Below are 17,021 nucleotides of genomic sequence, written 5' to 3'. Positions count from 1 at the left end.
TCAGATTTTTACTTTCTATGTAGGCGAAAACTGTCCTGTATAATGTATTTCGCTAGAAAAGATACCGAATTTAATTTCATACTAATGATACAATCATTAATGTCTGGAAAATGCAACTCTCTCTCTCTCTCTCTCTTATTTGTAGACAGTTTTTTGTTCGTTCTTCCGTATATCTACTACTATACAAACAAAGCCAATGCGAGTTGGCCATCTTCCAGATCAGTTTAGCAACATTGGCCTTAATTCATCCCAGCCAGACACGGTTTGATTGCTCGGAATAGATATCATGAATAAGTTTCTTTCACTTGCGATCAAATGTATTATTTATATCACGGCAAGTGGTACATAATGTGGCCTTTTGGTATCTTACATCTCGAAAATTATAAAAATTCTCTGGATGAGATAAGAGTGGTAAATTAAGCAATTTTTATGGTAGGTCCTTTAGGGGATGGGAGGGAGAAGAAGCTACCAGCTGTAATTTGCTGTCAACACGATCGTTCTTGAAATATGCAACCTTGTACATGCCGATTTTTATCTTAGATGTACACTTCTTGCGATATTCTCATTTGAATGATTCCTTTGAGGATTCTTCGTCGCTTATTTTATTTGCAACAGGAATTAATTCGATAATAATATAGCCCCGATTTGAAAATATAAAGAAGAGTCTAGAGGCTATAGCTAAAATGGTGTTATTTTATATTTACGAGAATTTCCCCTTTATTTTCTTGAATTTAGATTTGGAATTTTACCGACGACTCCACCCTAAACAAGTCAAATCTTCTAAGAAATGCAACTCTAATAACTATAATTTCATATACACATACTTTTACGACTTAAAGAAAATAACTCTTATTAAAAATTAGCATTCATTTCAAAAGAAATAGCAAATTAAAAACAAAAATTCTTTTAGTTAAATATGCACTACACCATCTTAGACCAATGCTCTACAGCTTCTCTTAGGAGTAGATTTTTCTTTTCTTTTAATTTTAAACATAAATTTTTAATTTTTGCATCGCATTTTTTTATTTTTCAAAAACCCTTAACGCTATCGAATAACGCATCGAAGCCGCAGTTATAGAAAAACACCTCGACTAATATTATTTTTTCAATATGAACCACCATCGCTTCTCCAACTCCTTCATCGCTTCCAAGAAGAGAATAAGTGGACATAAGAAAAATTATTGAGGCAAAAATAATCCTCCACTTCCTTTTATTGATTTAACTTAGGTCGAAGGAGACACCATTATGTTGTCGGCACATCTGAGAACACCGACTTGAGAATATAAAGTATCACTCCAGTGGTGCTGTTTACTTCAACTGCTCGGCGCCAGCTTCCAAGGGACAGTGGAGTCTAATGAACTAGCTCGGAGGCCGATGGCCACGCCCTCGGAGATTAAGTGCCCCGAAGGGGGCCTTTTCATTTATACACCCCCTCACAACACCCTGGGTCGTACTATTTTGGGGTAAGAAGGGCACCTTCATTCACGCACTCATCTATCAAACTGGCTGCCGTTCCCTCTGACAACGGCGAGGTGTTAAAGGGAAACTCGTTCGACGCCTCTAACGCGAGTCTCCTTCCAAACATCATCCCCAGTTTGGATATTTAATCAGATTTTACTTTTACCCGCCAGGAATTTTTGCTTTTTTTTTTTTCTTTCCCTCTTCTTCTTCTCCTTTTTCTACTGCATGGCTAAAGGAGAAAATGCGTATCGATCCTGAAAAGAGTTAAAAAATAATCCAAAGCCGAATTACTTATTACAGTAATGAGTATTGATTAAGCTGGGAATGGGCCAGGATGGTAGCACTTGAAATGGTGCAGTTTAAATTGGATATCGTTCTTCCATCTCCTTCCTAGAATTTCGAATGTTGGGAGTTTTACTTTAGCTTTTCTATTCCCAAAGTGATTGTATTTTTGCTTTCAAGCCGTTGAGACAGCCCTCTAATAAATGTTAAGTAAAGGACTCAACTTAATCTATATTACTTGCTGGCACAAAAAGAACTTTTCGATTTTCTTTCGATTCTTATTTTTTTCTTTTATTTTATTTTTGTTCCCCTTCTCCCATTTTTATTTTCTTTGTAAAGTGCATCGATTGCTTGGGTGCAATTGCCTGTAAAACTAAACAGTTGTAAAAGTTCTGGCTTGTTTTAACCCGAATCAACTAAGCTGTCAAACGAAATATAAACAAATAAGTGCAGGAACTTGTTCAATATTTAGTTGAAAGATCATACGTTTACTTTTCTTACAAATGCTTAGATTAAGTTGGATTTCCAGTCATTTTTTTTCTTACGCAATCCTTTTTATCGCTATTAGTCATTGCTTGTAAATGGATAACTCCTGTACTGCAGGATACACAAACTATTAAGTATATTTTCGAATTTAAAAAACACCTTTAATATCTTACAAGAGCTTATGTAATTATAACAAGTATTGTCTTACGGTTCTGTGGATAATTATACTAATTTAATCTCATTTATACTGAATAAATGCAGTAGGCATGTCCTCGTTAACATAAATAGGCATCTACTTTATTCAAAACAATTAATAAGCCTATTAAAATACATAAGTAACGCCTACTTATGTATATTAAAAATATTATACTAAAAATACATCAGAAATTATTCATAAATCCAGTTCTTATATATATAAATTCTCTTTAGGCTATATGCATACAGACACAATATTTGGTTATAATATCACACAATATAGCCACGAGGTAAGTATAATTATCGTATTTTTATAGGAAAGAATAGATAAATAGGAACTTTATGTTGAAATTTTTGCTCTATTAACAATTTGTTATGTTAGTTTCAACGTTTTATATTTATAACCGAAGAAAATTGATAAATAATCAGTCGGAATGCATGTTTACAAAAATTAAAAGAAGATTCTCTAAAGATTTCGAGCCATACAACTTGCAAATAGGTCTACAGAACACTATTAACAGTCTTTTTCCCCCCTCCCCTTTTGCGAATTGTATCGCTTTAAACTAATATAAACATTATCGATATTTTCTCACAAAATTCCATTTATAGTTGCATTTAATAAACGTTTACTGATAAGATATTATGGCATTTGAAAGTTATTTTTCTTATAATAATAAAAAGCTACTACTAAGGATAATTAAATTAACATTAGCATTTTAAAAAGTGTCTTATTTCCTCTTTCATACGCAATTTTATGTGAAAAGTATTTCTATAAATAAGATTCGAGTAAGAATGTTAAGCACATAATAACGCAGACGTTCAATAGAAGAAGAGGGGCATATACACTTTTTATAAGTTAAAAAAAAACGAGAACACTTTTAACAATTTTTACCAAAGAAACTAATTTGAGCGGCATCTTTTAATGCAGTTATAAAACGATCCAAAAAGAAACACATGTTAACAAAAGTAATTCGTAGCAACATTTAATTGATAAACCCGGGCCCTATTCATTTAATTAGACCACTATAAAAAATTTACAACCGTTTCCGATGGCAATAAAGATACAAGCTAATTGTCCATCGAAAAATTGGTGGCATTCCAACATCAACATTAAAAACATCGTACAAGCTAATGACACACGGAATTAGCACATGGATGTCTGTTTGGAAAACCTGCAAAATATCTTTCGTTATAAGCCAAAAACTATTTCTAGAAACAGGAATAAAAGAGAAACCAGAAAAGAAAGAAAGAAAAAGAAAAAAAAAAAAAAATGTTCGGCTCTTCTTGAAGTGGGGCGTGTTTGACATGTGACGTGTTTCTTCAATCAACACTTCTTGTAATCGATACTGCGTGTAAATGAACGAAGTCCATCCTTACCTGACATCTCGATGTCACCTACGAGAAGTCGAGACGAGAAGAAACGTTAAAAAAAGCAACACCCCCAGCTACGAATGGTAAAGTACTTCCTGGTGTCAGGAGTAAAATTAATTCTCCGGTGCTGCACAGAATTCACGAGTTGATGAATATCACGTTGAGGCAAAAGATTATGGAGTGTTTCTTTTACCTCCAGCAGTCACGAAAAATTTAGCAGAAAGTTAAAATTAATGGACGTTGGCTATGTGTTTTTTTTTTCTCTTATTCTTTCTTTCTTACTATAAGTTTTCCTTCGTAATAAACGTAGAAGAGAAGAAGAAAATATTTAATGCATGGTGCGAGATATTCATTTGACAGTAGCATCTCTACTGGAATATTTTTAGTTACAGCTACTATATAATAACCGAAATAACTGGTGATAAGAAAACGAAGAAAAATTGGAATTTAAATTCTTTTAAATGCGAATAAATTCAATTGATAGAGTAATTGAGCTTCATAAATTGTGCAGGATGCAGCAAAAGTGGAGTGTCGTGCGAGACAAAAGTGTTTGGCAAACGAATGAAAGACTACGATTTGGGATTTTGATCGTAAATAACTATTAGAGCAATAACGATAGGTAATGAAAGTGCATTAAACGGTGCGTAGACGAAGGTATCATTATTCTTCGCCACTCGGTTGGTTATTGGCTCTCCCCAACTCGGTGCTACTCATTATTCAAGGAATTGTTTGAAATCCGTGTTCGCACAACACTTAATGGTAATACGTGATAAGAAATACCAATCTAGAAACTTTGCTCTGCTTCATATTTTGCTCATACTTAACAGTTTTACTTATAACAATTCGGTTACCTAACGAGATCGTTAACGACTGCCAAGTAAAATGCTTATTGGTAAAAGTAAAGTGATTTATTGGCATGTTGATGAAATCTGATAACGTAATTATACTATAAAGAGAGGAAAATTTGCTTAAACTGATAATTATTGTCGGTTTATGAATATTTCCACGCTTTTCTACTTCTTGGCCGTCTTTAGGAAATTTGTCATTATTCTTGGTAATGTTCTGGAATTTTGGGATTACTCGAGGTGCGTTAGGTCCCTAAAGAACTCGGGAATGTAAAATTAGGCGAAAGGAGCCGTGTTAATGGTTCAGTTAAACAAAAATGATGTCTTGATGAAGTTTAGTTGAATTTCCAAGCTAATTATCTTGCCCACACGGTTTTTAGGCAAATAATGAATATTAGATGGGGTAAGTTTATCATACATTTGTATACTTTTCATTTACTTGTTCAGAATTAAAGCATAAGAGGATAGGGGTACCGATCTTGCACGTACTGCAGCTTCTCTTATCGATTGACTCCACGTAATTAGGGTACAAAGGATTAAATTTCACCAAAATTAAATATTTATACCTCCTCTTTTTGAAGACAAAAGGGCAAACAGAAACATTTTAGATTTTTCCCTCGTCTCATCACATGGTTGACCCAAACAAATATGAACTGTTGACGAAGTACAAACCAATAGCAGAAGTGTAGAGAACAGAAAAACAGCAGCCTTTCACATGCACAGACAGACAAAAGTAGCCATTATTTCTCAATGAGGCGGGCTGCAAACTTTCCCTTGGAATCTCTACCATGCAAGTAGAGATCAAAGGCGCTGCTGTCCTCTCCGCCCAACGCTAGTCATACGACAGAGATTGGTGATCTCCTGTCATTCGTGATCAAACGTGACAGAAACCGTGGACCGAAACCGTGGGATATTTTAGGCATGTACGAACTGTTTAACCTTCCTGCCTTCCGCCCGCCAACAGCTGTGACCAATGTCGCTTCACCTTTCTTCAGGCGATAACACTTCTCCGAACCATGCCACGGATCAGATGAAATTCTTTCGGGGAATAACGCCAAATATAGATTAAATTAACCCTTGTTTCTGACAAATACGTGATAAAGAGGGAAAAAAATCCGACGTTCCAAACCTCAAAGTTTTGTAAAGTTCTAGACCATTCCCTGTCAGAAGAAACTTGAAAAAGTCATGATTTAACTCACCATCTCCGGCTGCCAAGCTTTTCTTGGCCACGCTAGATTTCTCAAAAGAATTTATTAAATTTATAGTCGCATATTGGTCGAAGAAAAATATTACCAACATCAGGGAAAGGAGAATTAAGTTCGAATCGCAATTGCCCATCCTAAACTCCGACAGGGAAAACGTATTTCTGGAGGTAGGAAAAAAAATGACTGGGACATCTGGGCCCTTCAATCAAAAAGTCACAAGACTCGCGGATAAATAGGCAAAGATAGGAAAACATTTACGAAATCGTAGGATAAAGTTAGTGGCCGAACTAGTTTTTTGCCAAGATTTACGACCAATAACGTCAAACGTATGCTGCTGCATGTGCAGAATACAAACAGTCTCCCCAGTCCGTATTGTAAGTTCCGTTGTATAGATATTTCTCGGGTTATTGGTCATAAATATGTCGAATGGGCAGGCGTCAGAAGCGGGTTTAGTTTCGCCAGTACGAAACGGATCATAAAGACAGTAAAGCATTGCTCGGTTCAAAGTCACAGCCGTGAAGAGGCGGAAGGCGCGGCAATGGAAGACTGAATAAATCTTCTTTCCTTATAATAACTGCAGGTGTAGCTTTTAACGATTTCTATACAAAGAAACAATACAGCGGAGAATACTGATATGCATAAAGCTTTATACTTTTTAATGATCTTTCGTATCCCTTTCGACCATTCGGTATGAAAATAATCTGCATCTTTTCTTCTTCTTTATGGCGTCTTGTCTTGCTAGATAACCATTCCTCTGTGTGTGCGTTGCTTAATTTAGATCTTTTGACTGACGTTACGTCAAACAGTTAGACGTTTTCTTGAATTTTTGTAAAAAGTAACTTCTTGTTTAAACGTGTCGCTTCCAACAAGCCATATAAAACAGTAAAATGTGTGGGGGAAATTTTTATAGTAAAGCTATTCTAAAAGGCATTTCTCCGGAGAACCGCAATAATTTTATACGTTGGAACTGCGGTAGTAACTTTAGCGGATACGTGTTACTACAGCTGCACCATCCACCCCCGATAACCTGCACCCCGAAAGGAAAGAATCCAACACTCTTGCAATGTTTGCCCGAAACTGTCATTCCCTCAATGCATTAGTGTACAGATCATCTTCCTCCCCTTCTTGTTAAACCGTAATGATAACAGAAGCGGCATAAGAGTAAAGAAAATCGATTTTCGGCTTAGTAAAGATTGCTAGGTTTTCGCCACACTAAGTCGGAAACAAAATCGTTAGTAAAGACAAAACTGATGGCATATTGAAGTGTTATCATCGAAACGACTTTAGAAAAGGTAGGAAGAAGAACGGAGCGATATCAGAAAAGAAAAAGATAAGAACAAAAAGATATAAAAGAGGATATTGAGTAAGATTAGTTGCTCGAACCTTCGATAAAGTTTCTGTGACAAGAGAGGAATCATTAATAAAATTATTACCAGAGACGTTAGTGTCGATAGAGAAACATTTGGGAAAATGAAGGCTGAAAGGATTCGGAGATTAATCCTACTGTTCCTCTAGGAAGATTATATCCTGGGTGTTTCCATTAAGGAGTGGGAATAGGAAGAAGCTAATGAAAAACTCTTACTTACAGAAAACAGCGTGATTTAGTTGCAGAAACATTATTGAAGGCTGACGTAGATCGGGGATAAACAATCACACATCTCGACTTCAAACACATTCCAACGATTGTTTACTTAAACGTCGTGTTAATCTTAGACGTTAATTTATTACAGAAAATTCAGATCAGAATGATCAAAATGATTTTAAATGGGTAAAATTATGTATAAGTAGGAGATAAGCGTTAAGAAAGGATCGATAGAATCGTTGCATAAATTGCACTTTACACTCGACTTAATCGAATTGGAACCCATTGCAGGCCTCTTTGAATTGTTAAATCTACTTAGCTCGTTACTTCTATCGTCGACTGATAGCATAAATTATGATCCTTAAACTTATCAGAATCCTCTTGACTTATTTTATTCGATAAGATTTTGCTCACGAAAGCATACCTCTATAAGCGCTAGCTATATAAATTCGAATAAAGTAAACATAACGTTTCGTACGGTAAACATCACGTTCTTTAAGAGCAACGTCGGGATAAACCTTCGATGTTGCACTTAGGGAGTTAGAAAAATACAATTTCTTTTGAGCCCCCTTTCTAACAGTTTACAGGTAAGCAAAATCCATTTTTAGATATGAAATTCCTTACATAAAAAAATGGAAAAGAAGCACTTCTTCGGGATATAAAAGAAAATAAACGAAGAGCTTTCAGGTATATAAACAGAGAAGCAAAGGTGTCGAAGTGGCTGAGGTGAAAAACATAAAAGAACACACTAGGTACATGTATGGGGCAGCTGGAGAACATAAGTGAGTTGTCAGCGCCCAGAAATAGTTGAAGTTAGATCTAGAAGCTGACTCAACTCGCCAGAGTCAGTCAACATTGCTTTTCTCTGTAGAAACGAATGAAAGGACAGTATGTCCTAATGCCAGTTTTTCTTTTTCTCTCTTCCTCTTCGTCTCTTTTATAGCAGTCGTGTGACTTATTTTTAGTCAAGTGTAGTCTCTCTTTTTTTTATCCAATTTTATATCTGTACGTTATCCAATTTCCGTAGAATTGTTGGCCAGAAACGATGTAATGGTTTACTATTCGGTCATTGCGCCTGCCAACTTTTTATACAGACTTCTTCCCCCCATTTATTTTTTTGCGTTGTGACCCCATTTGCGAACTTTTTTAGTGTTCCAATGATAGATTTGCCTGAAGATATTCTATATATCTAATTATGGATAAAGCTATTTTATCTTCTTTTCGTCACTTCTATGCCCCGTTGAGTAATATATATATATATATATGTATTTTTTCTGTATTGCCTAAAATATAGAAGATGAATGATGATAATTATTATCGAAAGAAATTCGTTCTGTAATTCTTAATATTCTCGAATTAATAACAACTTACAAACTTTATAATTTAAATTAAAAAATATAACTACTTATTTTAAGAGAATTGCTAAGAATTTAGGCGGAGACGTCCATTAAACTTCACTCTTTTTTTCTTATTTTATAATAAATGTGTTAAGTATAGAAAAACTCGTTTAAAAATTATAAATATGCTTTATTTTTGTTATTATTTTTTTATTTTTCTGAATAAAATTTTAAATTTTCAAAATTAAATAAATCAAAGAAAAGATTAATAACGTTACCGATTGAATATTTCCAAACCAAATTAGAGAATAAGATGAGGCAAGTCGAACAATGTTCCTCAATAAATATTTATAGACGTGCCTTCGGGGTCAAAATCAGAAAGTCAAATTTTTGAATTAAAGCAAATTAATAATATAACTTATAAGATATATAAAAAAAGAACTTTGCAATTTATTTTTAATCCAAAAATTTTACTTTCAAATTATTTCAATAATTGATTATTCATAAACAATATCTCACTGAAAGAAAAAAAGAAAAAAAAATTATTTAATTTCTTCCTGGATTGGATGCGGAAAAGACGATTAAATGAACTCTAAAATTAAAAGAAGAATTTCAAATATAGTAGTATCAAAGATGATAAGCATTACATTTATAAAATGATTGAGTTTCGTTTCAATATAAGTTATTGAATATATATAAACATTGTATTTATTTGGTGTTACGTACTCGATCATGCAATTAAAAATTCTACAAGGTCCTTATTTATTGTGCAATTTATTAATTAAAAAAGTATAAATTTTGTTAATTTTATATCTTCCTCTTCTCCTCCCTTTCCTCTTCCTCTTTTCTTCTTCTTCTTCTTCTCCCTCTTCATCCTCTATTAGCTTATCCTATTTCTATAAGAGGTTACTGCTTTTAATATGGCTCGTCCAGGTTGTCCTATCTCAAACTCCTACTCCTATTTTTTTTTTAATCACTTTCATTAATTTTATCTATTTTCAAGTTTTATAATCTTGTTTATCTATTTTATTTAATAGATTATGTGTGATTCTTTCCAATTCTCTTTTATAACTAGTTCAATTATCACTTGTATAAGCATAAAAAAATCGCTGGAAAATACAATTTCTTCTGAAAAAATCAATAACATTTGTTACTAGAAATTTAAACAGTTCTCTGGAAAACATGCCTCCGCCCAATTATCAACTTTATTTTATGTATTAACACATATTTCTCACTACACTTAACTCCTCTAATCAACTAGAAGCAAGGGAATTTGTAAATTGGCACCTGACTATTAATTGAAGGAGAGTAAAAATTGGAAAAAATGTGTTATCTAATCACAGCTAAGAATTGGTTTTATACTATACAATCTCTCGTTGTATCACACACATACACTTACTCTACTATTTTTTTCCCCTCCATCTAATTTTGCTTGTTCGTTCTGACGAACTTTGTAGGTTGTTATCTTAACTTAATTACTTCTTCTTTCTGGACTTGATTTGTGAATTCCTGAGAGAAAAGAAATTGATAAGAGGTGACTCTGCAAACTGATAACATTAACAAGAAGTTTTTTGGCTTGTTTTCTGCCTCACACTCCTGGCAAACTGAACACATTAACGCTCTCCCCTCTCTGCAGATTACACTTCCACGTAGAAACATATCTTCACATTCTTACTTTTTCTCTTTTTGGATCACCTTTTTTTTCTAAAAACAGGAGGAGGTAAAAAAAGGAAATTAGTCTGCAGCTACTAATGTCGACGAAATGAAGGTTTTAGTAAAAACATAAGAATGTATCCGACTTTTTAGATGTTTTGACACGGCTCCAGATGCTATTTATTTCGTGGAAAAAAAGAAAAATATTTGAGAAGAATTGTTATCGTAAATAATCCTTACTTTTTTTTAAAAAAAAAAGAATTAAACATGAATGACGCGTCATTATCATTGGAATGTTTGTTTTAATATTGTTGTAAAAATTCAAAACAGGAGCTTTTGATGGGCTTAAATTTTTTAACCCAAACTTCCGGTAAATTCTCTCACCTGTTACCAAATTTGCCAAAGTTTGTTTTGGGAAACAGATACGTTCGTGACCTGTCACGTATCATCTTCCAAAATTACATGTAACTTTTTTTTTTAACAGACTTATTTTTTACACATCTCAAAACATAGTCTCTTTCACCCTTACACAATCCTAAACCTTACAAAAATAACTCGCACAAATTTTATAATCTAACTTGGAAGGGATTACATTCAAAAGATTCCCTCCTTTCCTAAGTAGTTTTCATTTTAAAAACAATTACTTAATTACAAAAACAACAGTAAGAAAATCAATAAGAAACTTATGAAAACTCTTTTCTCTTGAAATGCTAATAAACTTTGCAGGGATTTTTTTTTCCTAAAGGATTTTTTCCATTAAGAACAGCTTAGACTCGAAAGAAAATTAAAGCTCTAAAGTAGAAAGAGCTTAAGATACGTCAATCGGATTTTTCTACTTCTGAAAGAAAATATTTTCAGTACACGTTCACCTGTAAACAGCCAGTATAAATCACATGTTAAAGACTCGTGCCACTTATAGACGAAGAAGGGTTCACCGAGTGCGGTAGTTAGGATGTACCAGGCGTTTTCTTCCATCAAGACAATCCACCCACCTTCACCTTCGACTCGGAAAGGGTCAGAAGAGTGAATACGTAGTAGTCCACCCCCAAAATGGGGATGGATAATAACCCCATCCCTTTATTAACATCACTTTTTATTGTTTGCACTTCAACTTAGGCTTCTCATAAATTATTAAAATTAAATATATAGTTTATCTTCCTGTAAAAGAGACGTTTTGGTAGGGATTTGTCCTCTAGTGTTAATTGGTTGTTTGCCTCCGCGCTGCACCTTGTTGTTGGAAAAGTGGACGTAATTAGAGTCACGAAGGGAACCTGTTGTGTGGTAGTTGCCGATGCGTTGACAGTTCGTGTATTTTGTCAGGTGGGATTAGTGAAGAGGACTGATTAGCGTTGACAGCATCACTGACCTAATCCTACTTTATTGAGCTAGGGCTGAGATGGTAGAAGAGCAAATTATTCGTTTTCTTTACGGGATATTTATAACTAGAAGAGATATAACGAGTTAATTTAGTTTAAAATAAAATTTAAAAATTTCTGTAAAATATGCTGGGTGAGGATTTTACTTTAAATAACTTAACAAAAGTGGACATTAAAAAAATATATATTCTCTTACTATCCTCCGAACGTTACCTTGTTCTAATATCTATATTTAGAATGTTTTAGACATAAGAAAAATTCCTTTTATCCTATATAAAGCCCGTAAGTCATCGAAATGGTCGTAAGTGCCTCTTCCATCCTAGAAGATGGTCTCCAAGGACCTCACGTGGTTAACTATGCTTTCTTCTCTCCAATAAGATGAACTGACCGGAATGTTGGTTAAAGTTATATTTAGATGAGTATAAAAGCTGCTTCGGATCGAGAATACCTTTTCTTCTCCGTATAACTTCGGAATGATGTCTGAATTCTTTTTTTTTCCCTCTCCTCTCTCTCATTCACTACCATTAACTGAAGTCGGAATTTTTAGAAAGTCCAACGATTTCTATCGCCGTATTTACCAACAGGATGTGGAATGGGAAAGACAGGAAAAATGGATGAAGTTAAGACACGTGTCCTTCTATATATAGAGGGTAATTTGCACGGGGATCTGTTGGACATTCGCTACAACCGGATCTTTCGACGAATACAGGCTCAGTTCAGAATGTCGTAGATACTTTACTTGATTCTTTTCGGTCGAAGGAAGTGATGAGTTATCTTCTAGATCACGTTGCAGTACCTCACATTAATTTCTATCCTTATTGGGTTCTTTTTGATAAATTTCCATTTTCTCTTTGAACCTGAACCAGAGTCTCCTAAATCCGCGATTCTTAAAAGTTATTGAGTTAATTTATAACTTCTGTTAATTCTTACGAGTAAATTAACACCGCAAAGTTCCGCTTACGTATTAATCTGAGGATAAAGTAAAAAATATGATACCCGGACGTGTCCACGTCAAAAATACGGTTGAGCACAAAATCTAACCAAACGAGAAGTTTTGCTAGAGAAAGAACAGATGGACCATGTCCGACCGGAATAGATATAAGTTGAGTAAGTGAAGGGAGGGTCTCCGATCACGCGTCCAGACACACCATTTCAGTCTCCGCCCAAAGGTGACCTCGTCCCACACATTCACACGCACCACCACAATTTTCAATATCATCAACTATTTATAAGTACATTGCTCCAATATTTAAACTGGTGCGTGCAACGGCCAAGAGTCCGTTTCTGGTTCTTCCTCCCCACGGCACAATGGCAGACCGATGCACTATTTTGACACCACACCTCTACAAAATGACAATTTTCGACTGGCCAAACCTGAAAAGCCGAGGTGTGGTGCTACCACGTTTTTCTTCTTCCCCTTTATTATGTAGCACATCTATAAATTTCATTACATCGGGTCGTTTACTCGACGTTTTTATAACCTTTTTCTCTATTAAAATTTCGTTATAAAAATGAAAATGGGGTGAAAATTGCCTTTATTTTCCTTAGTCGAACCGGAACTTCGAGCTTTATCCAGACCAAACGTCGAGGAGTTCCAATTAGTCGGGCGTCAGTAAGACTGGAAAATATTTCTACCGATCGATGTCTAATTTTTTGATTAGTCATTAACTTTGCCATTTGTTTTTAATCTATTGCTAATGTTATTAACAAATTTCTATTTTTTATACGTTCAATGAGTCGGTCACGAAAGCCGAAATTGCATAAATAATGCATTTCCATCGCTATACGGTTCCGCATCATAAATCTATGGATCGGTTGGCGTAAATTTTATTTTATAGCAAATTATTTCGTGAATTAATATACGTCAGTTAATAAATTAAAAATAGTAAATTAAACAAAATTCTACGTTATAAATATAGTTAAAATTTTCAAGATTCTAATGAGATCCATAAATTTTAATGAACAGGTTAGCCACGTAATCTTTTTTCTTATAATTATAATGCAATTATAAGCAATAAATTTAACTATTTTATACTTTTATATAAGTCATTCTTTATTATGTATATATAAAAAAAATTAAGTATAGGCCTATATTTATATTTGATAAGGTTTTTTTGGGGGGGGAGAAAAATTGGAATTTTGATAATCTAATTAATTAACATTGGGAAAAAAAAGCGAAAATGCGATAATTTCGTTGTCATCTCGAACAAGATTTCGTCAAAACAACGAATTAAACCTTCTTGGTTTTCTCTTTTCCCAAATGTCACAGAGATGTGCCACTTTGAATTTGATAAATTTATCTGCTGCCATTCATTGTTATTCATGAAATTATAATATGAAATATTAAATTCCTTTAGATAAATGAATAATTTCTGTCTTTTTTTTTTTAATTATTCAGTTGCTTAAATAATTTGTATCTTCAAAAATAATAATTCTATAATTTTATTACTTAATTAAATTTGGAAAAATTCGTTGGTAACTGTGATAATTTCTATATTAAAGTGAATACTTTTTACATAAATATTGTATAAAGTTCCTGGAATTTTGGTAACAAACATACATTAACTGTTGAAGGATATCTTTTAACCTTGTAGGATATTAATTTCGTACGTGGTTTTGCTATTCAGGAGTAACGAGATAGAATTTACAAGCACGAATTAATCACGCTGACACACTAACTAATCTTCACAGAATTATGAAAGACTTTAAAAATTTATTCATTCAACAAAGCTAAATTTAAACTTTAAAAAAAAAAAAAAAAAATAGTATTATAAATTACCTTATCTTTCTAACAGAGTATTAAAATATTTTGAATATTCGATCCATTGCAAATCTATATCCATCGACAGAATCTTTATTTAACATATGGAGAAGGAACATAGCCCAAAGACAATCAACGTTGAACAAAATTATGTAAAAATTATTCAGAATCCCTAAGGTAAGATCGGGACTGACGTTATCGATATTTTGCAGCATCACTTTTCTCCTTGCATATATATATCTCGATAGATACGCATCGAGAAGAATTCATTTTACTAATCGACTTTAATCACATCCGTAACACAGGTAGTGGGTAGATATTAAGGCAATTCGTTAATCTGCAGGTTTTACTAGGTGTTGCAGATAGAAATGATTTTGCTCGTCCTTCATCAATTACTTTTTCCATCGAGAATTTTTGTTGGAAGATTGTCATCCATCATCTACGCCTCTTCGCTGGCGGCTAAATGTCGTGTGTGTCCTCTGGAGCAGTATTTATTACTCTGGTTGAAGACACACAGATACAAGCATGATAATAATAAACGAAGAAGTCATTCTTGTAACTGAGAAGGTATTGTTCTTTACTGTACTTTGCTTTATTCTTGTTCATCGGTGTGAGTTGCACCACTTCACAAAAGTTAATGGATATGAGACAGTCGGTTGAAAGAAGGTGGATGTGAGCAGATTTAAACTTGTCCTCTTTGTTATTTTATTGGTTCAACCGTTTATCATCTATATTAATTATTTCGACTAAAAATAGAGGCTTTGGTTACTCGGTTTTGATGAAAGCCATTCAGCACTTAATTTTTTTCCTTAGTTAGAAAATGCATATTTTTACTTTACAATACGTTCAGAAAATAAATTAGATCATCTAAGTATCCCCCATAATAATTTTAAAGGAAGATACTCGAGTTGTTTTGTATAGAAAACTCTTTAAAATGAGCTTGGATTATCTTCTTTTTCCAGAAAAAAAATTTTTTTTTTAACATGTAAAGTATTATAACTTCTTTAAATAAATCTTTTCTTTGGCGGTTAAAATTAGTATTTTTAAATTGGTAAATAACATAAAAATAAAGAAGATAATTAAAATCAGTACATTCTATTCGATTTTCTTGAAATTCTTGTAAAATGTTCATCCTATTTCATCTCAAATCCATTCACAGATGTATATTAACTTACTCGAAAAATCCATTTACAAGAGAAAATACTTTAAATTTGAATAATTCACTTTGCCACATTCGACATCACCACGCACTTACCTTCATACATCTGCAATAGTTACACAACTATCGATGAAATTCCTATTCTCAGACTACATTGAACTAATTTAGATAATTTTTTTTTACACATTAACCATCTTAAATACGTAATTAATAGTTTAATTGATTAATCACCCGCATTAAATTGCATTTAAAATTAATAAATCACAGGATAAATGAAAGAATCTATTTTTACAGATTCAAATATTTTTGCTTCTTTTGTTAATTTTATTTTTTCAACCCGAAAGCACGGAAAAAAATGAAAAGGAATATTTGAATTTTTTGATATGAATGCTTTACGTGACTACTTCATCCTTTTTTCTAGTGTCTGACTGAAGTGTCGGTTTTTTTTTTGGGAGGTTGTATATTGATCAAATATTTGCTTTACGCAATAAAAATGTAGATCGATACGTATAAAAAAATTTATTCTAATCATAACACCACCAAATAAATATTTAGAGTTGGCAGAGGTCGAAAGATCTCGACTTGGTTCTCGATCGATATATGTTGTGGTATAAACGATAAATGTGCCATTTTGACTCTTTTATACGTAATTCGATTTGGGCGGAGCCGTCTATTTTTCGGAATTTTGTCAATGGGGTCATAAATAATTTTTCGCATCCGAAAGGGTTACTAAATCGCGCTATCGCTTATGTTACTATCCTGAAGCTTTTGGAGAAACTTTTGAGGTTTTACGCAAAGAATAAAATCCCATAACTTTTTTTATGGATAATGTCCTACTTTTTATTGAAGGAAGGACGAATCCTTTTTTTGGAAATAATACATTTTCTTTTATAAAATTTATTATTCTTTTAGAATAATTTTAACTAAATTTAATCGCGCGTAATCTAAAATTTGCATTGTTAAATCTAAATACATATTCAAATATACAGCATTTAACAATTTTTTTAAAAAATCTTTAATTCAAATTTAGAAATGTATTTTTTCTTTTTAAAATAATACAATAATTTTATTATTTTTGCAACAGAAATAGGCTATACAGAAGGAATTCCTGTCGTATTGAATTAATATTTTGATGTTTCTGTCGATTTTTAAGAGAAGGTTATTTGGAGGTGACGTTTAGTTTTGGGTGCAGTTTCGTTTGTTTTCTCTTCAGGTGCAATAATGCCAAATAGTCGAGGCATTTGGATAACAAATTACTTATGCACCATCTCTCGTATGTTCTGTGGCAAAACAGGTCGATGACGCTTC

The 17,021-nt window shown here is 33.2% G+C and overlaps 1 protein-coding gene across 6 annotated transcripts in view; it reads left to right on the top strand.

Moving 5' to 3' along the window:
* Nucleotides 1-17,021, top strand: part of LOC136984741 (roundabout homolog 1-like) — a 153,375-nt gene that overhangs the window by 50,960 nt on the left and 85,394 nt on the right. The gene's annotated exons all lie outside the window — the stretch shown is intronic.

This window comes from Centruroides vittatus, unplaced genomic scaffold (assembly GCF_030686945.1).
Source record: "Centruroides vittatus isolate TY-2023 unplaced genomic scaffold, ASM3068694v2 contig_927, whole genome shotgun sequence".
Lineage (NCBI taxonomy): Eukaryota > Metazoa > Arthropoda > Arachnida > Scorpiones > Buthidae > Centruroides > Centruroides vittatus.
Note: the sequence above shows the minus strand (reverse complement) of the source record. Positions and strands in the feature narration are given on the sequence as shown.